This window comes from Lycorma delicatula, chromosome 4 (assembly GCF_047948215.1).
Source record: "Lycorma delicatula isolate Av1 chromosome 4, ASM4794821v1, whole genome shotgun sequence".
Classification (NCBI taxonomy): Eukaryota; Metazoa; Arthropoda; class Insecta; order Hemiptera; family Fulgoridae; genus Lycorma; species Lycorma delicatula.
Window position 1 is genome coordinate 50864225 of NC_134458.1, and position 21795 is coordinate 50886019.

General features: G+C 29.6%; 1 protein-coding gene across 1 annotated transcript in view; it reads right to left on the bottom strand.

The window, feature by feature from the left end:
* LOC142323387 (uncharacterized) overlaps positions 1–21795 on the bottom strand; it is a 208246-nt gene that overhangs the window by 8515 nt on the left and 177936 nt on the right. Inside the window, exons 7-8 of the mRNA XM_075362947.1 lie at positions 16801–16953; positions 3490–3621 (exon numbers count right to left, since the gene is read on the bottom strand). The gene's annotated coding sequence lies outside the window, so the exon portion shown is untranslated. The remainder of the gene's footprint in view (positions 1–3489; positions 3622–16800; positions 16954–21795) is intronic.

Consider the following 21795-nt stretch of genomic DNA (forward strand, 5'->3'; position numbering starts at 1 on the left):
ATTACTATTTAAGATGTAAACACATGAAATAATACAGAGTTAAATCTTAAAAAATAATCAATACAGAAGCATAAATGAAAATCAGCTGAGCATATATTTATATGTATGTTGAATGGAATGCATAAATTTCAGTATTTGAAAAACTTCTTAATTATAATTAAAATTTTCATCTACAACGGTTCACCAATTTATTTAAAAAAAGTATAATGAGACACTCTCTTATAAGTTGAATTAAAGCTGCTTTAATATTTTCATATTTAATTGTGGAAATTAAAACAAAAACTGTAATCTGGTTTAAAATAATCCCAAATTGGTGATTTTGGAATCAGCTTATAATACGATTCAAGATATGTGCAAGTAAGAAATCTGCTGTGACTATGTCAGTACCTATCTCATAAGACAGTAATATCTTCTAATTGATATTAAATATAAAGAATTTTTTGTAGAGTAGAACCATAAAGACACATTATTTTTACACTCGTATTTAATAGTTTTACTGTGTTGACGAAAGTTATAAATACAAAATAAAAGATGAAAAAAAAATTACTCTGATATAAGTACAAAACTCAATTATTTTTCACAAAAAAAAAATTTTTTTTAAATGCGTGGTTATTTTTAAAACTAATTTAATATACGTGCATTTTTAGTTACTTTTTTTTTGTATGGAGAACTAGAAATTGTAAAATTGTAGTGAAAACTGTTTGGTAAAGCAGTTGTAATTTACAACTGTTTATGAGAGAATCATACAACTGATTATCAGAGAATTTGTTTTCATTTCTTCATGAATCTTCTAGGTACTTTCCATTTTTCTTTATCTCAGGAAAACCAGCGATTAAATGTATCTGTTTTTTTTTTGTTTCTTTACCATTTCCAGCTTTCAGTCGTGCTTAAAATTAACAGCTTTATTTGTCATCTAAAGTAGGATTAGGGAATATACATGCTATCCTTTTGTGCATCAAATCGATGAACTTCATTAGTCATGTTGTAAAATTTACATTATTTTTTTCTACATAAGTTTTTTAGTTTGTACTATGTTTATTTAGTTTTATTTTAATGATTACAAAACTTGACTAGTGCATTTAATCTTTAATGAAATACCATTAATCTATCAATCGAATAATAATTTAAGATATAATGCTAAAATTCTATGAACGGTACTGTTGGGAAAAATTACAAAATAAAATGACACATAGCTCGTTTTTGCCAAAAGAATTAAACTTTATTTTTTGACAGAATAAAATCAAAATTATATAACCATATTTATAAAAACTGCATAAATACATTATCACATTTTAATACTTTGTTAAGACTGCACAAAATCTCCATGTACGATATTTATATAAAACACCTTAATTTAAAATATAGGTAAATTTGTTTGTTACCTTTAATATTTCTTTTACATACACAAAGTATATCATTAAATTACCTTATTATTTAATAGACTATTACTGTACAATGAAAAACATTAATATCTTGCTATTCAGTTACGCAAAATGTAGTCTCACAATTGTGAATTTTATATATGGCTACATAAATTCCTTTTATATTAATGGAACATTCTAAATTATGAAGAAGAAAAATCACAAACATAATATTTAAAAGATTTTTTGCCATAAAACAAAGATTCATACGTATTAAACATAACAAAAAATATTCGCAGAGTTAATTCAAAACATACACATAAATCCATTCAGATGTTCAGTTTTCTAACTAAATCTAGTTTTCTAAATCTATTATCTTAGATATTTTTACAGCTATGACAGAGCTGAAAATAATGCTGTAAGGTACAGAATTATAGACAATTTTTTCCAATTATGTTCAATGGTAACAACTGTAATGTACATTTCATAAAAGAAAAGGTTCATCTTTAAATAATTACATCACTTAAGTTCTTTACTTACTGTTCTCGCAGAATAATTATTTTATGTTAACACAAAGAGAAGCATATTTATATTAACACTTGAAACAAAACGAAATGTTCACATCACTAACCGATGTTCACACAATGGCCGCTTAACAACAACTTGTAAAATTATGAATCAAATGTTTTTTTTAACAATAAAAAGTTTTTATTAATTATTTAAGATGTAAACGCATGAAATAATATAAAGTTACTAAATCTTAAAAAATAATCAAAAAATAAATCACAATAAAGAAGGCATAAATGAAAATCAGCTGAGCTTATATTTATATATTATGTTGAAGGGAATGCATAAATTTCAGTGTTTGAAAAACTTCTTAATTAAAATTTTCATCTACGATTTAATACTGTTACTATAAAAGAAAATTTTATTTGAAATAAATTGGTGAGAAAACAGTTCACCAATGGGACACTCTCTTATAAGTTGAATTAAAGCTACTTTACACATTGGCGTAAACAGGTACGGTTGACACATTTATTCAATTTACAATTGAATATTGTGCAGGTGAAAAATAAGTTGCCCATTGAGTTCTTTACATGGTATAAGTGAATATTAGATCGTTATTATGTTACACATTTAAACAGCAGTCAGAAAAAATAAACCTCTATAAAAAATTATAGAAACTCGGCTTCAGTACCATATAAGAGTTTCTTAGCTTATAATGTCCCCTTTGTCATAGCCACAACAGTATCCATCAAGATATCTAAACCAGAGGTATATATGCTCACGTGGAATTTGGTAAGAGGAGAATGACAATAGCCTTTGCTTCAAAACAATTATATAATTACAAAGCCCAAAGGATCGCTGTAGTCAGATCACTAGAGGGAAATTATTTAAGTAAAAATTGATTTTAGTAATTTATTGATAACATAAGCGTTTATTGTAAAACGATCTCAAAGAAAATCCAAATACTTAGTATTAATGTTATTTAAATGATACGCTAACTTTCTACAGGGAACATCAAATTTTCTTAAGCCGCCTGTAGAAACGTAAACTAGATCTCTATAACAAATTGAGATTTACCATCGACAGCATATCCCATTGAATAAAATGCGTCTATATATAAAAGGCGTATTTTCAAAGTAAGGTCAGTTTTGAATTTGCCTCCTGTACAGGTGATTTAAATAAATGGCGCTTGCGTACTTAGTTAATTCAATCGATATTCAGCTGATAGCAGCAATAGCTAGTCATTTTGATGTTAGTTGTTTATATTAATCTGTTTATAATGATCGTTACAATTCCTGATTCTTAATGGCAAAAGATAATTCTGCGCCAAAAGTGTACAAGGAAATCTGTAACGTTTAAGGGCCAGATATTATAAGTGACGGAAAAGTAAAACAGTGGATAGGCTAAGATTTGGAATACAAGCTAAAAAATCTGACAGGACTGCGAGACTGACTACTCGCCTCCTCCCAAACAGTGGCAGACCGACCCTGCATCATAGAAGGTTACTTATGGGAGTGACGTACACCACACTGCTTTATGGGACTGAGCTATGGGCTGGAGTAATTAGAGGGTTAAATCTGGAAAATTGGTGTTCCCTGTATGAAAAATCTAACATCCTTACCTCTTCATTTTCAACTTTTACATTTTCTGATTTAACTAAGTTCCTTTAGCAATCTTCAATTGCTAAAGGATCTTTTGGAATATCACTATTAATATCAAGCGGTTCCTCCTTCAGTCTCATTAAATCTTTCTGCTGTAACACAAAACAAAAAATGAATGCTACAAAGTAAGTATATTTATGATATTTTGTTATGAATAATTATTAAATTAAAATAAAAAATAATTATATTTTAATTAAAATTAAAAAAAAAAATTAATTATTATAATTATGATTAATAATTCATCATTTTTATTATGAAGAGAAAACTATCTCTAATTCACTTACCAGATACATTAACAGTGCAGCCATAGTTCAATTATCATTATTAAGTGACTTTAATGTGCCAGGTTTCATCCAAATTTAGCTCTTCACCTTACAGATTCTTCAACAAAATCTAATCATTTACAATCAAATAAACTCATAAACTGCTGCGGTAATTCACTTCATTTAGTTTTCCAATTTTACAGACAGCATTCATATTTCATATGATAATATTTTAGAGATAATCTAACCTAAAATTTTGAATTCTACTTATAAGTGATAAATACATATCAGATTACAAAAATATTAATTTTGTAAGATTCAACATTTACTAAATGAGAGTTTGATTCTAAACAATATTTATTTATTATTATTTTATTTTTTATATATCAACATATAAGTCTGAAGCTTGTGTGTGGAACATGGAAATTGATTTTGTAGTGTATGAAAAAATACCATGCTGACTGGGATTTATATTGATCATGATAATAGAAATTTTTGCTGAGGAATTGCAACCATATTAATACATATGTACCAAAAGTACTTATAAAAAAAAATTAATTTTCTCTAGTGAAAATACTAATAAATAATAGTAAACATAAAAGAATAAGTGACTTTCTAGTGAACTTATTACCAGAATTATTAATAAGCTTCAAAAACAATGTAGATCTACTTATTATGAATTATTTAAGAACAAATTGTACGTAATACTCTTAGTCGTAAAGATTTATTATTAAGTTATATTGTTAAACTTGAGGAATCTTTATATACTGATCCCAAAGATTTTTTAAAATTTGCTAATAAAAATGACAACAGTAGATCTTATCCATCTCTTATTAGTTTTGAAAATAAGTATGCTGATAAAGGTGCTGATATTGTAGAAGTTTTTGCTAAAAAATTTGGAAGTATCTACACTGATTTTTCCTAGACTGAAATTAGATTTAACAATAATGATCGCTTCACTTTTAACTAAGCTCTTCAATCGTTATTTAAATACTGGTGTTTTTCCTAGTTGTGACATTCAGATATCAATAATGATTGTCCTATCAGCAAATGCAATTTTTTCGCTAAACTCTTGCTTGGATAAGTTAGTTTGTTAGAAAAAATTAGACCTTGAATACAGTAACTTATAGTTCTGAACAACATGGTTTTTTTGGAAAGTAAATTAGACAAATGAACTTAAGTGCATATTTGGAAGATATTGTTGATGTGCTAAATGACAGTTATTATCTTGATGCAATTTATAAAGATTTTCGTTGTGCGTTTGATGTAGTTAACATAAAATTACTTATTAGAAAACGTGCTGCGTGTGGATTTAATAAATTCTCTTGGATACATTAATTTCACTCAAACAGAATTCTCTGTGTTAAAAACGATAATTTTATCTCTAAGCCTATTTATGTTGAATCTGGAGTAAGACACGGCATGCATTTTGGTTCACCAATTTTCCTACTACTTATAAATGACAGTTTAATAAGTTATTTGCATTTTTTTTTATTGTCCAATGATATGAAATAGTTTATGTCCATTACAATTGTAGCTGATATTCAGTTACTTCAAAGAGTTGAGCTCTGTGCTTAGAGATAAAAGCAGGAGCTACTATTGGGAATAATAATGATGATATTAGACGTGCCTGACTAGCATGGATTTGCCGAGCTGAACTATGCATTGAACAGAATGACAGCCACACTGAGGTACTGCTTTGAAGAAATATTTGCAAATTTATCAAGTAAGAAGAGTTTTGATGTTTAATAATTTTTAGAAAAAACCAAAAGGTATGTGGTTGGTATTTTTTGAAATATATTTTTTATTCTTTTTTCTGTTATTGATATGTTTTCTTCTTTTTTTTCATTTACATTATTTGCCCAAACACTGCTGAAAATTGTTCAGTTTAAAATCACATCACTTTTCCAATCCAGATTGTGCGTTCTGTTTCTAATTAAAGTTGAACTTTTCAGATTTGTGTTTAAATTTAAGACATATTTACAAACATTTTCTCAGAAGTAAATTCTCTGCTAAGTTAACAAGAAATTTTTCTTTGTTTCTTGGTAAAGTTATGTTATTCCAAATTTTAAAAAAAAGTATATTTTCTAATAAAAATGTTTCTTTTTTAACACACTCTTATTAAAAACTAAGTGAAAAAGAGGTCTGGGAATACTTTAATTCAATTTCTTAGATCAAACACCATAAGGAAGCACCAAAAACGATTATACACTGAAGTTTTTGTATAGTTTAATTTCACAAAGGGAGTAGAAAGAAGAGCTAAATGTTTTGCGAGGCAAATCTCACAAGTAAACAGTTTTCTGACCTATGTTTTTATGAACATTTTTTCATACGTTTGGCAATAAAATCATCTCCCGAGAGACTGCCATGCAATTTGTATATTGAATGATAATTTATTTTTAAATGATTCTAGTGATAATGCTGATTTTGGCAACTATTTTGATAAAAATCCTGAATACAGATCAAAATTTGACAAACCAGCTGTAAATGACACAACAAAAAATCAAAAAGTTTATAGAGAGTGGGCCAAGCAAAGGTTATGATGGAACTATGAATTTGTCTGATTCTGTTAGTAATTCCGCTGATATAAGTAATAGCAACAATACTCCGATTTCTTGAATTCCTGATGAAACAGAGTATTTTGAAGTATGCACTATTGGTGCCTCCAACGGTCCAATGTTTTCAACAATGCACAACACAATGGTATCAGGGAAAGAAACAATAAATCTAATCTTCACTGCAGTTAATAATTTAGATATAAGGTAATATTTTATGGGGACCCTCTGGTGAAAACCAGTTATTTTTCCCAATCCCTTTCCACAGTTAGTTAATGATTAAATAACAGCAAAGGTACAGACACCAACCTCCAAGAAGCGTACAATGTTCGACAACTCATCGACTTGCTTCTCCCAAACATTCAATATGCAATGAATCCCCAGCAAAAAATATGAATCAATTAAAAATAATTGCTTTCACAGTAGGGCTTGTTTTTTGTTACTGCAAACAAATGACATCAGTACGGGGTGAAACTTTTCAAATTATGCCTTATCTATTATGGCCACACATGGAATCTCATGATAAATGCTGGAAAAGAAGCAGTTTCAGGCAAAGGGGTTGCAGAAAATTATGTGTCTGAGCTTGCTGGACCATTACTTGATGCTGGATGAACATTTTATTGTGACAATTTGTACACAATTGTTCCCAGCTACTTGATTGTTATACACATGTTGGTACCTTAAGGGTTAATGAAAATGGAAAACCAAAACAAATAAGACACCAAACTGAAAAAAGTGAGGTAGTTAACCGAATGTTCAAGAATAAAAAAAATATATTCTTGAAATGGAAAGATAACAGGGATACAACATCCCTGTTATGATTTCAACAATACAGAGATGAAACAGTAACAAAACAGAAGAGAGGATTCATTTTCTACACATGTCTGACCATGATCTGAAAATTAAAGTCAGTCAAGTTGGATCTACAAGACTGGATCAGTACCAAGGCTGATCAGTGAAGAGGCAAAGATAAAGAAAGCTCAGCAAATCTGTCAAGAGGTGATAACAAAGTGTTCAGTGTGTGATGCCTTCTTTTGTGTTGATTGCTTCAGCAGACCACACTCAAGTTTTGTGAAATGAGATGACTAATTTTGTTATCTCATAAATCTTTGATAGAAACTTCATTATCATGATTTTGTGTAAAAATGTTCTTTATTGAAAGGTTTAACAAAATTAAGTGATCAAACGATTCCTCTTTCAGTCGTAATAATTCTACTTGCTGTAACACAAAACAAAAAATGAATGCTACAAAGTAAATATGTTTATAATTTTTATTATAAAGATAAATTGTATCTTTAATTCACTTACCACATGCATTAACAGTGCGGCCATGGTTAAATTATTATTATTACTAGGTGACTGTGCCAGGTTTTGTATAGAAAAACCTAGAAAATTGTTTTTTCCTAAACGTTATCCTAATTTAATGTTAAAAATGCTGCTACTCCCCTTACAGATTTTTCCATAGATTGAAATCTTTTACAATCAAATAATTTGTTAAAGTCTAGCAATAATTCTCTTGATTTGGTTTTTTTAAATCTTACTGACATTTGTGTTAATATTGCTTATGAAGAAATTTTTTATCACGATAAATATCATTTACCTTCGGAAATAAGTTAAGCTAAGATTTTGAATTCTACCCTTTTATCTGATAAATACATACCAGATTCTAAAAATACAAATTTTGTAAGCTTCAACATTTACCAAATGAAAGTTTGATTCTAAATAATAGTTATTATTAATTTTTATTTATTTTTATAACACCACATAACAAATCTTTTTGTTTATCAGACTAACAAATCTTTGTTAGTCTATACTAACAGAGATTATTTCTAGACGAACAATAACAAATAACACACATACGGTGAGCAACTTACAAACCAAACTGAGCAAGTTTGAATTTGTTATTTGAGTGTTACCTTAAAAACTGCTTCGATTAGCACCATTACTGGTTGTGTATATTACTACATGAATCTACTATTGTCAGTTTTAAACTGTTCATCCTTCAATTCAGCAAGTTTTGTTCCGTGAGTTGTGTTTTTCTAAAATGCCTTAGTGGATCAAGAAATGAGTTACTATAGTGAAAAATAATCTGTGTTCTGAATCCTTTCAGTTTTCTTTTTTCATAGGTGCACAAGGAAGTGTCGTTTTCATCAGCCAGAAAGGATAATCATATAGTATGTAAATAAATATCAAAAATTAAAAACTAAGAACCCAAAAAATGAAATAAAACCAGCAGTAGATCTCGACTGTTCCTCATATTGATTCATATCCGTTAGAGAACACTACATCAAAAATTGGATGATTTTGTTGCACTTTAATATGAGCTAAGTACAGTTCATTTGGTTTTGTTTATTCTAATGGCATTTTGCCACTTTCAGCAGGGCTTGAATGAAATGCACCTGTAGTAAGATGGATGAATGAATGATAAACTACATCTAGCTAGCATTCTAAGAATGGTGGACTAACTGAATGAATAAGCTACACAGTTGTACTCCATGTAAGAATGGACTAGAACTCAGTAAAAGTGCAACATGCTTACTCAATCAGCTCCTCATCGATTATTAGATAAAACTCTCTCTGCATGTCTATCGTTTTTAAAATTTTACTTTCAGTTCCTTTAAAAATGTTACAGACATTAGTCATTGATCAAACAACATTATTAAAAATCTAACCACTGTGTATAGTTCAACTGGTTCACCATGCAAAAACAATTGAGGGTCAGTATCTTCCCTCAAAATTAAAAGTAGATGTTATTTCATATTCCCTGGAGAAAATGCAAATTCAGTCATTTTACACCATAATTCTAAATGGGTTATTTTATTTTAGTGCAGTCTCTCGCTAGTAGTTACAAAGTTCTAGATGCTACGTAAATTGAAAAATCATCAACAAATAAAGAGTTAGTTAGTTTTAATATTTATAGCTACGGCAAATAAAGTAACACTTAGGACAATTCCCTGAAGCATTCAGTTTTCTAGTGTGAAATTTTGAGATATCGTCTTTCCAACTCAAACTCAAAAGGGCCGACTACTCAAAACGGCTGACAGGATGAAACCCCCTGATAAATGCAAGATTTTCTAGAATACTGCATTCACACAGTGTATTTAGAATTCCTCTCCTCCAAGCCGTGACATACTTCTTTTGGACATCAAAAAATACAGCAACCAGGCATTGGCAAAGTAGAAAGGTGTTTTGAATAGCAGATTCCAAGGCAACTATATGATCGATATCATATAGCATTTCCAGTGGAAATATCATGGGAAATATTCAAGGCACACCTCCCGTAATGAGAAGAAAAAGCAACTTTTAATTCATTATGCAATTCTTCGCTAATAAAAGGCACACTTTTTACCTGCAACTTATAATTCATAAACTCAGGACAGTATGATGATAAGTGAAACTGACCTAAAAGAGTAACTAAGCACGTTCACCACACCAATTGGTAAGGTAACGAGTATGCCGTTGCTTTTCAGTCCAATTGACGGTGGTGACTGTCCTGACCTGCACATGGCCTGTACTTTTCTCCAAACAACAGATGATGCAATTGTCTGAGAAATGGTACTGACATAATTTAGCCATGATTTCTGTTTAGCACACTGAAACACTCGATTGCACACAACTTTCACATTGCAGTAGGCGCAAAACATTTTATCATAGGCCGATTGAAAGGACACAAAGCACTGCAACGATCCCTTAATGCACTTCTGCATTCTTCATTCTATCAATTTCTGTTTTTCAGAACAGCAGGTGCCTTGATTTTCCAGATGTTAGAGGGATATATTCACTTGCACTATCAAGTATCAGGGGTGAAAAATTGGAAATTTGGTAGATCACATCACCACTTTTGTTGTATTGGATAATTGAAGCTTTGTAGCTGATCCAGTCTGCTTTCCCAACCATCCTTCTGCGTAGCTAACTGAGACAAACCCTTACTATCGATTGAGATAACAAGTCTATGATCGCTTACAAAATGTTTTTGGAAACACGCCAGTTAAGAGAAGGAAGTAGGGATGCTGAACACGACAGATCGATGCACGAAAATGTACCTGATGAAGATGATACAAACATGTAAGATTCATCGTTCAATAAGCAGAAATCTAAGTTCTGCCTCAGTTGATCAACCACACTGCCTTGGGAAGAACATGATGAGCCCCATGAATGGTTAAAGATAAATTGTATCTTTAATTCACTTACTACACACATTAACAGTGCAGTCATAGTTCAATTATTATTATTATTAAGTGACTTTAATGTGCGAGGTTTTGTATGGGAAAACCTAGAAAAAGTTTCTATTACTAAATGTTATCCAAATTTAGCTTCTCACCTTAAAGATTCTTCTACAAATTGTAATCTTTTACAATCAAATAAATTGTTAAATTGTTGTGGTAATTCACGTGATTGGTTTTTTCTAATCTTACTGACGTAGCATTCATACTTCTTATGATGGAACTTTTTATCGTGATAAATAAAATATAATTTACCGTTAGAGATAATCTTACCTAAGATTTTGGATTCTAATCTTATATATCTGATAAATACATACCAGATTACAAAAATATTAATTTTGTAAGATTAAACATTTACTAAAGTTTGATCCCTAAATAATATTTATTTATTATTATTCATTTTTTATACAACACCCCATAAGCTTGAAGCTTGTGCATAGAACATGGGAATCAAATTTTGTAGTGTATGAAAAAATGCCATGCTGACCAGGATTTAATATTGATCATGATATAGAAATTTTTGCAGAGGAAATGCAACTGAGTCAATCCTTTTGAAATGTCCTAGAAAAAAATAAACTGGTTGCTTGAAAAATTCAAAAAAGAATGAAACTTGCCCACTTGTTTCACTATTTTTTTATTTATGTTTTATTTAAGCACAGTACCTGTGGCAACCATTTTTGTTTCGGTGTGCACACACATTTCTGTAATTGTAAAGGTTTACGGAAAAAATTGTATCTAAAAAACTACTGGTCCTAGAAAGGTGAAACAAAAAGCGATTTATTCATATTTTCTCAAAGTTAAGGACTGGTTTAGTGACTTATTTACCTATCTCTTTTCTTTCTATGAGAAAATTACAAATAACATTGAACATGAAAAACTGTGTGAAATTTCACTTTAGGTAATTTTTTTCAAGTGGCAGGGATGGCATATACAGTTTGAATAATTTTTTTAATGTAGGTATATGTTAGTAGTTTTGCCATAAATAATATTAATGGTGATATACTTACCCCTAAAATTTTATTTTTTATTAATTTCTGAAAACTAATTATTTTTTTTAATTAAAATTTTGGCTTCAAATAACTCTGATGGGGCTGGTGATAAAAATCTCAATTTTGCACAATTGTTGGATTGTTTTTGTAGATGTTTATGGCAAATAGAAAGTTTCTTGTGTTGAAGTTGATGTTTTCAATATTTTTAAAATGGTTTTTTTTTAAATTATTAATGATACATCTAATTTAATAACTTAACCAATACCAGTATCCAAATACAATTTTGATACAAACATTTTAGCAAAACTTACCAAAACTGAAATTTCAATAAGTAGCCTAAATGATTTTTCAAGAATTCATTTTTATTTTTGTATTGGTTCATTTTTGTAAACACTATGGAATAAAAAATAAATTGTAGCAAAAATTAAATTGTACTTCAATGAAATAGCGTTTTTGTAGCAATGAAAGTTTTATTTATTGTGGTACCGTATTTATTTTAAATTTGAATGCTGATGGCCTTTGATCCATACTGAATGTTTTCAGTTTTGATGGAGTTGATACACCCAAAATGCTAAAAGCAGCATCAAATTGTTCAAAATTGTGATGTGGAGCAATGTATTGCTCTTGGTTTTTGAATTCATATAGTTTTTTGTTCTGCCGAGAAAAAATAATTTTGAAATAGTTTACAGAAAGATAATTTCCAGGAACTAAAATTACATTTGGAAAAATGTGTTCTTTAAGAGCTTGCTCTAATGTTATTTGTCTTAAGTTATTCTTAACTGTTTTTTTTATGAGTTCTCAAAGGGTCACAACAGAGCTGTCCATACAGGTGACTGAATTTTGAAATTTTAACTCTTTTTGAAGACATTTACAAACATTAGTGACAACATCTGAATTAACAAATAAAAAATAAGTTGTTTTCACATTAAATTTACAAATTTTAGTGAGTTCTTTTGGTTCCATACACTGTTTTACGACACTCTTCATTCACATAAATTCCTACAGAACATTGTTTTATGCGAAATTACTAGAAAATAATGTAAAAATTTAACTGATTTAAAATTTGCAAATATAATATTATTAAGTAAAACTTATTTTAAAAAAACTCCTGAACACAAGATGAAATTTTTGACACTCTATAAAGATGTGAGCAGGTCCTTGACTAATATCAGACTGACCAGTCTGTAACTGCAAAGCTAAATGATGAAACAAGCATAAATGAGCATGTTGCAACAATATTAATTTTCCTGACAACTGGAAATAACTTCAAGCGCCAGTTATAACATGAACACTGCAGTTGAATGGCTCGAACAAGTCTAGTTCAACTATAGTAATTAGTATAAAAATATTGAAGTGCCAAGAAGACAAGAAACTCCCTTGGAGCACCTCTTTTTTGACTCAAAACAGTATTGCTTTTAACAGGTTTTTCATGATTTTTGAGAAGTTATAACTTCTTTATTAGTACAATACACAAGAAACTTTTCTAATTTGCCATAAACATCTACAAGAACACTAAGTTGTACAAATTTGAGATTTTTATCATCAGCCTCATCAGAGTTATTTGAAGCCAAAATCTGAATTTTTAAATAAAAATTAGTTTTCAAAAATTCATAAAAAATTAGGGGTAAGTATATCATCATTAATATGATTTACGGTAAAACTACTAACATATACTTATACATAAAAAAATAATTCAAAAAACTGTGTAAGCCATCCCTGCCTCTCGAAAACAATTACCAAAAGTGAAATTTCACAGTTTTTCATGTTCAGCTTTATTTGAGGGTAATTTTCTCATAGAAATAAGAGAGATAGGTAAAAAAAATCACTAGAGCAACCTTTTACCTTGAGAAAATATGAATAAATTGCTTTTTGTTTTAACCTTCCAGGATCAATAGGTTTTTAGTTGCAATGTTTGCCATACACCCTTGCAATCACAAGAATAGGTGGGCGCACCGTAACAAAAATGGCCGCCATAGATAAACTGCTTAAATAAAAAATTTAGAGAAATTAGTTTTAAGGTCCTGAGATACGTAGAAAACAAGTGGGTAAGTTTCATTCTTATTTGAATTGGTCAAGCAACCACCTTTGGGTCACTTTAAATGGATTGACCTGATTATATATTAACATTGTTGATACATATACAACAAAAGTAGTTATAAAAAAAATTAATTTTCTGAAGCATTTCTGTAGTGAACTTATTATCGCAAATATTAATAAGGAAAAGTTGTATAGGCTTCAAATACAACACATATCTACTTATTATTAAGAATTATTTAAAAACAAATTGAATGTAATACTCTGAGTCATAGAGATTTATTATTAAATTACATTGTTAAAGTTGAGAAATTTTTATATACTGTTCCCAAATATTTTTTTAAATTTGCTAATAAAATAGACAACAATACATCTCATCCATTTCATATTTGTTTTTAAAATGAATATGCTGAGGGCGATGGTATTGTAGAACGTTTTGCTAAAAATGTGAGACTGTCTATATTAACAATGATTTTTCCTAGACTGTTATTACATTTAACTAATATGATTAATTAATTCAGTTAAATTACTTTAATTAAGAATGGTGCTGATGAGACCATTTGTCAATTTAATGATAATTCTTTGATGGACCCAGAAAATATTCATCCTCTTTTAGTTAAGAAATGCTCTGCCTTTTTTGTACAGTTCTTAACTAAACTCTTCAATAGTTATTTGAATTCTGGTGTTTTTACTAGTCGTAACATTCAGATATCAATAATTATTGTCCTATCAGCAAATGCAATGTTTCTACCGAACTCTTAGATAATTTAGTTTGTATGAAAATTAGAACATGCATACGGTAATTTATACTTCTGAACAACTTGGTTTTTTGAAAGTAAATTACACAAATTAACTTATGTGCACATATGGAAGATATCTAGAAGCAATTTTTAAATATTTTCATGGTGCATTTGATATAGTCAATATAAAATTACTTATTAGAATGCTTGTTTTATGTGGATTTAATAATAAATTGTTGTCTTGAGTATATTTATTTTACAAACTGAATTCCCTGTGTTAAAATTGGTAATTTTACCTCTAAGCCTTTTATGTTACATGTGGAGTGTGACAAGGCATGCATCTGGGATCTCCAATTTTCACAATATTTATAAATGTCATTAGTTTAATAATATACTATTACCATTTTTTTTTTTTTATTTGCAAATGATATGAAATTGTTTAAGCCTATTACAAATATAGTTGATATTCAATTACTTCAAATTGACTTGAGCTCTATGCAAAAGTGATGCGACAAATGTTATTTCTTGTAACTTAAAAAGAATGTTTTCATATTCAATTTGGAAAGTCTGCTAATGTTGACATAATTATTTACTGAATAATATTACAACACAAAAGATAGCTACTGTTAAAGACGTGCCCCTCCCACCACAAACGCCCGAGTACAACCCACTTCAAAAACATCCAGTTCCCATGAATGACCCTGAATTTTGATATCAAGTTATCCTAAGTAAATACATTGGTTATACTTATCTAAATCATTCAAAATTTTAAATGTTATTCTTTACAAATTTTAGAAATATTAACTCTTCAGAACTTTACGGTTATGCTTTTTTATATCCAGTACTAAATTATTGCTCTGTTTTCTGGTGACCTTTTACTGATTTGCAATTAAATTTATCAGACATACCTCATACAATCTTTCTTAAATGTGCTGCCTATAAAATCAGTGATTCTATACACTTTGCTCATCATAACTTAATAATTCATATTTCAAATTTGTTAAAAGTAGCAAGTATTGAATCACATCTGATGAGGATAGATTTAATATTTGCCAATAAATCAAGACCTATTCTATCTTATGAATGTTAATTTTGTTAACTATTAATCTTTTGTTATTGTTTTTTTTTATATGATTTTGTATTAATGGATTTCATGCCTGTTTATTTGAATAAAGAGGTAAATTGCTGTTAATCATCCAGCCATTTCTTTGGATAAAAATGGAAAGTTAGGTCTTAACAACAAAGACAATTGCAAAATTGTAGTAAGTACTTTGAAAGATTAGCCAGAAATTAAACAAGGTGAATGCTTGAGTGCAACAAAATTAGAGAAAGAATCATGAAAACAGCCAAGAAAAAGTGAAGAACTTCTTCTAAGAAGAGATATGAAAAACTGAAAAAAACTTCACAAGACTGAAAAATGCATTAATACATCCACTACACAAATAAAAAGATAAAACAGAATAAATAACAACAAAAGGATTTCCCTCTTACATCTGATAAACATCCAAGCACTTCCAAATAGATGAAATTAATTGTAAACGCTAACTGGGAGAATACCAAGAAGGATTCAGAAACAGAAGTGCAGAACAAATCTTGAACCTTAAAAAAATAAGGGAAAAATGACAAGGTATAAAAACTAAGTAATTGTCTTCATAGATTTCAAAAAGAGTTACAACTCAATCTACAGAATTTCTTCTTCATTTAACAACCTTATTATTTGGTATAAATCCCGAAACAATTTTACATTATTAAACAGACTCTGACAAATATAAAATTAGAGGTGTCAGAAGAATTAGAAATTAAAACATTAGTAAGACAAGGGAATGAATTAGCTTAAAAATATTTTATCTGTGTCCTAGCGAAAGCAATAAGAGAATGGGAAGAAGATGAAACAAATTTGAACACACCACTAAATAAAACTGGGGAGGACCCGTTTGCATCAGATGCATCTTTAGTTTGAAATCAGATGAAATAAGTCAAATAAAAAAAAGGCAAGTAAAAACTTGAGAAAAATGCTACAACTACTAAAAATACAAGAAATGGATGCAAATTAAGAAGTAATAAAGATATTTACAAACACAATGAAATTGAAAATGTCAGATTACATCAAAAAATGAAGAGCCAAATCTTTTTTTCAAGCTTAGAAAAAAGATCTTCAACTATATTTACAGCAAAAACAATGCAAATCAATAAATTTCAGTGTTTCTAAATGAAATGAAGATATCTGAAGGAGATCGTGCAATATAGAACAATGTTCAGAAAATCACTACAAGATTTCATGGATTTCAAAGAGAAGGAGAAACAAAAAACAACAACATTTGGTCAAAAGAGAGAAGGCAAAAACAAAGTAAAAGAATGAAAAATTGATGGAAAATCAGTAAAGAAAACACAGAAATATGAGGAATGAATGCAAAATATTGCTTCATAATCCTCAGACAGTCAAATAAACAAAAAATTAAAAACTTACATGATCAAATGATGTATTCGTTCCCGTCCTGTGATTTGGTAAAAAAATGCATATCATGTCTCCTACATTATCCGGTTCATTCTCTAATTTAATACTTTTACTAAGAGGCAGAGCTTCATTATTAAAAGAATTATTTACAGGCTCGTTCATTATCTGTAAAAAAAAAAACAAACTAAAATAAAAATAAATTATCTTAATAAAATAAAAAAAACTATATAAAAAGACTTCATGACACGTCTCTTGCAATTCCTTAATGATTATTCTTGGTTTAATATTTTATGGTGGCCTGAATGAGGTTATATTTGATATAACCTCTATATATATATATAAAACCTGAATGAAAAATTCTAGTTAACTTTACAGAGAATCTACTTCTAAGAAAATTAATATAAATAACATCTATTAAAATTACACACAAATTCTGGAACTTTAAAAAACATAATGCACAATCTGGATCAGAAATGTGATAAGATTTTAAATAGAACAATTCTCATCAATGTATGAACAATTTAATGTAAATGAAAACAAATAAAAACCATAACAAAACAAAGAAATGAATAAAAAAGCTGATAATGTAGTTGTAGGACTTTCACATCATATGCCTTTTTTATGATATGCAACTTACACACACTAACACACAACTGAATTTAAAATATTTATAATTTTATTTAAATATAATATTCTTTTGTTTATTTAATTTATTAACACTAATTACAATGCACACACTTACTGCTTTACATCAGTGCTACACAACCACTCCTTGTGGTGACAGGGGGGTACTACACTTTTAATAAACGAAAATATATTATAAAGAGATAAAATTATAAATATTTTTAATGAATTTGTGTGTGTAAGCCGTACATCAAAAAACAACTCACAGTTAGAACTTTTCTGAAACGCCTCTTTAGCCTTGTGACGGGTAAGTTCAACAACTTCGTTGTTGTTTATAATCACTTAGCCACTAATTTAGGGCATTCTTTTGGGTAGGGAGCAATTTCAAAAAAAATTTTTTAGCGAATATTTTTTTTAATAGTTAACAAATGTGCCTAAGAAAAATAAGACCTTAATTAGGTGAAATCTCAAGATAATGAGGATGACCTTGCTCTACAGCCTCACCCCCTTCACCTTTTTAAGTTGAAAATTTAATGGCATCAATGCCCTCTGTACAGAAGTAATCTGACAGTTTGGTTAAATTTGGTCCAGTAGTTCTGGAGATATGAAGTGTGAGACACCGAACACACACAAGTACATATGAATGATGTAAAATTTCCATTCGGTGAAAACCGCATATGCCCAAATTGGACCATTACAATACTTTCCCTCCTACAGCTGTAGCACTAAATGGGAAAGTAATACATTTTAAAAAAACAAAAATTACATACTTTTTGCTTTTTTCTAAAAATTATCAAATATCAAAACTGTTCTTGATAAATCTACAAACATTTCTTCAAAGCAGTTGCTCAATGTGGTCGCCATTCTGTTCAATGTATATTTCAGCTCAGCAAATCCATGCTGGCTGGGATGTCTAATAGCATCATTATTATTCCTAATAGTAGTAGTTGCAGCTACTACCATACGATGATTCAATTCTTGTATGCCAACATAAGCGAATAGACTAACGACTTCATCCAACCCCAAAGAAAAAGTCCGATGACATGGGATCAGAAGATCAGATAACCAATTTTACTGGTCCGTTTTGACCAATCCATTGCTTACTAAATGTGTTATTTAAATGATTCATCACATCACGACAGTAGTGAGCAGGTGCGCCTTTTTTTTTTCCTTTTTGTGTTTAGCCACTGGAACCACAGTTACGATTACTTGAGAGGATGAATGAGGTTGATATGTGTGAATATAAATGAAGTGTAGTCTTGTACAGTCTCAGGTCGACCATTTCTGAGATGTCTGGTTAATTGAAACCCAACCACCAAATAACACCCATATCCATGATTTAGTGCTCAAATTTGTAGAAAAGTGCCTTTACTATGATTTGAATCTTAGAACTCTCGACTTTAAAAACAACTGATTTGTGAAAACGAGTTCACCACTAGACCAACTCGGTGCGTTAAAAGTTGTGCCATCATTGAAAAACCATATCTGCACTCTTATCTGCAAGTGGAATATCTTCCAAAAGTTACATTAGTATTGTCTTAAAAAAATGCAAGTACCAAACTCCTTTGAAGCTTAGTGATAAAAAAAGGGGCCTATGAAATTATCATCAAGACCACAGCACACATTAACCAAATAAACGTGCATAGGAAATGACTTGCAGCAGACTGATAAGAATTTTTTTTTTGTCAAAGTGACAGTATTATGATAATTTACAATGACATTTCTTGTAAAACAGGATTCATCAGTAATTAGAATATTATTTAGGAAATTGGGATGATGTTCACAATTTCTAATCAACCGTTGACAAAATTTCATCCATTTTATCAAAATCAAGTGGTAATAACTCTTGTATACATGTTGCATTTTAAGGGTATAATTGGTGTTATTGCTTGACTGCTCATGTCACACGCTTGGATGTGAAACATGAAAGCGATGTTACAACCTTCTGGTGCTTGAGGTGGGAGATACTTCCACAACATTCAATACTGCTTCTTCAGCGTTAGCATCTTTTACAAAATAAAATCATTGTGGTTTAAGCAAAACTTGTTTCTCGAACCCATCTCTCCGAAAGATTTTCTTAAAAACTAAGTGAGGTCCATTTTTATTCAATTTCTTAGATGAAACAACACCACAAGGTAGCACCAAATTTACCCCTCAATTTACACACAAGAATATTGAAACTGTTTAATATCACAAAGGGAGCAGAATCCAGGGCTAAATGTTTTGCTTTTGCTAACTAACCATTTTCTGACTTATGTTTATATGAACTTTTTTTCTTATATTAGGCAATAGAATCATCTCCCCAGAGATTGCCGTGCAATTTGGAATCTCTTGTACATTGAATGATGTATTTTTAAATGGTTCTACTGATAATGCTGATTTTAGCACAGATTCTGATGAAAACCCTGAATACAAATCAGAATTTAACAAAGCAGTTCTAAATAACAGGACAAAAATCAGAGGTTTATAGAAAGCGATTGAGGAAAGTTAAGATGGAACTATGAATTTGTATGATTCTGCTAGTAATTCAGCTGATATAAGTAACGGCAACAATACTCCGATTTCTTGTATTTCTGATCTCAGTGTTATGAAGTGTGCATCACTGGAGCCTCCAACGGTCCAGGTATTCAACAAGGCACTAGGACATGAAAACAATGGAGATACTGAATCTAACCTAACTGCATTAATAACTTAGATACAAGATGATATCTTATGGGGACCTTCCAGTGAAGGTACAGGCACCAACTCCCAAGAAAGCTATTTATGTACTGTTCATCAATGATGCCATTTTTAATTTATTAGTCGACGAGACAAATCATTATGCAGAATAAAAGATTCATCCAACCAGTACAAATAAAATGAAAATTTCTTTAAGATATTTTGTGGATTGGTCTTTATACAATGGTGAGTATATAAAGCAAGTCTGTTGTATTCTAACCATGTTAGGAAACAGATTTCAGATTCTTTTGAGAATGTTCCATGGTTCAAATAATGGAAATGCATCAGAAGGTGACACACTGTACAAAGTTCAACAACTCATCGACTTGCTTCCCATTAAGAAAGGTGTATCAATAAAAAATAATGCCTAAAGAGTATGGCTTGTCTTTCATCAATACTGTTCAAACAAAAAAAAAAAAAACAGCATGGGATGAAACATTCCAAATTAATTCCTTGTCTTTGGCTTCACAAGGAATCTCATTATATATGCTGGAAAAGAATAGAGCAGTTCCAGAAACATATTTGTTGGAGCTTTCTGGACCATTACTTGATGCTAGACGATCATTTTATTGTGACAGTTGATACAAAAGTGTATCGTTGGTTTCTCAGTTACTCGATTGTTATACACATCTTGTTAGTACCTTAAGGGTTAATGAAAATAGAAATCCAAAACAATTAACAGAAATCAAATTGAAAAAAGGTGATATAGTCTATACCCCAATGTTCAGGTACAAAAAAAGAAATATTGAAATGGAAATATAACAGGGATGTGTTAATGATTTCAACAAAACACAGAGATGAAACGGTAACAAAATAGAAGAGAGGGAAGGACAACATGAAACCCAAGGTAGTAACAGACAACAACGATGCCAAAGCACCGATCTTCTATAAAAAATATGAGAAGATATAATGTTAAGAAGAATTAATTAACCTGTAGTACTTATTAAACATATTGAGATCAAAAGATAAGTAGAATTTTGGAGAATGTTCAAGTGACATAACTTGAGCTTATAATAACAAATAAAAATAAATTTTGAATTGTTTAGTAAAAGGGAAAAGTTAAAATTTGTTTTAAAATGATTTAACGAAATTACTTCCCTTGGAGAAAAATTTATTCATTAACTTCTTCCATTTTGTCTTCCTTTAAAAATCTGAATGTAGTTTTAATTCTCTAAATTCATTTGTTTTACTTTTAATTGAATCCATATTAGGTTTAAAGTTTGACTACCAGTCTCAGATTAATGAAACTGTTTCTTCCAAAATGCCATATACAGCCAATTTTATTTCATTCCTATTTACTACAGGAAGGAGCCAATAATTAGCTATACATGACGTGGAAGAAAAATTACGTTAATCTGAAACTCAATTATTAATAACTTTAGTAGTTTTGTCATTTTTTTGTAATAATGTTCAATAAATAAATCCATTATGCATTTCACAATAGCATTATTATAAATTTGGGTTTATAAACATACATTTTTGAGGTTTACATTTAAATCATTTGTGTGAGGAAGAAAATGTTCTTACATCTCTTTAAGTACTAGTATTAAACACTTTAAGCAAACCATTAAAATATATATATATATACATAGCTAGATTGGGTAAATCTGATGCTTCTTATTCAGCAATAAGCAGTATGCCTTACTAATATTAAAAATAATTATT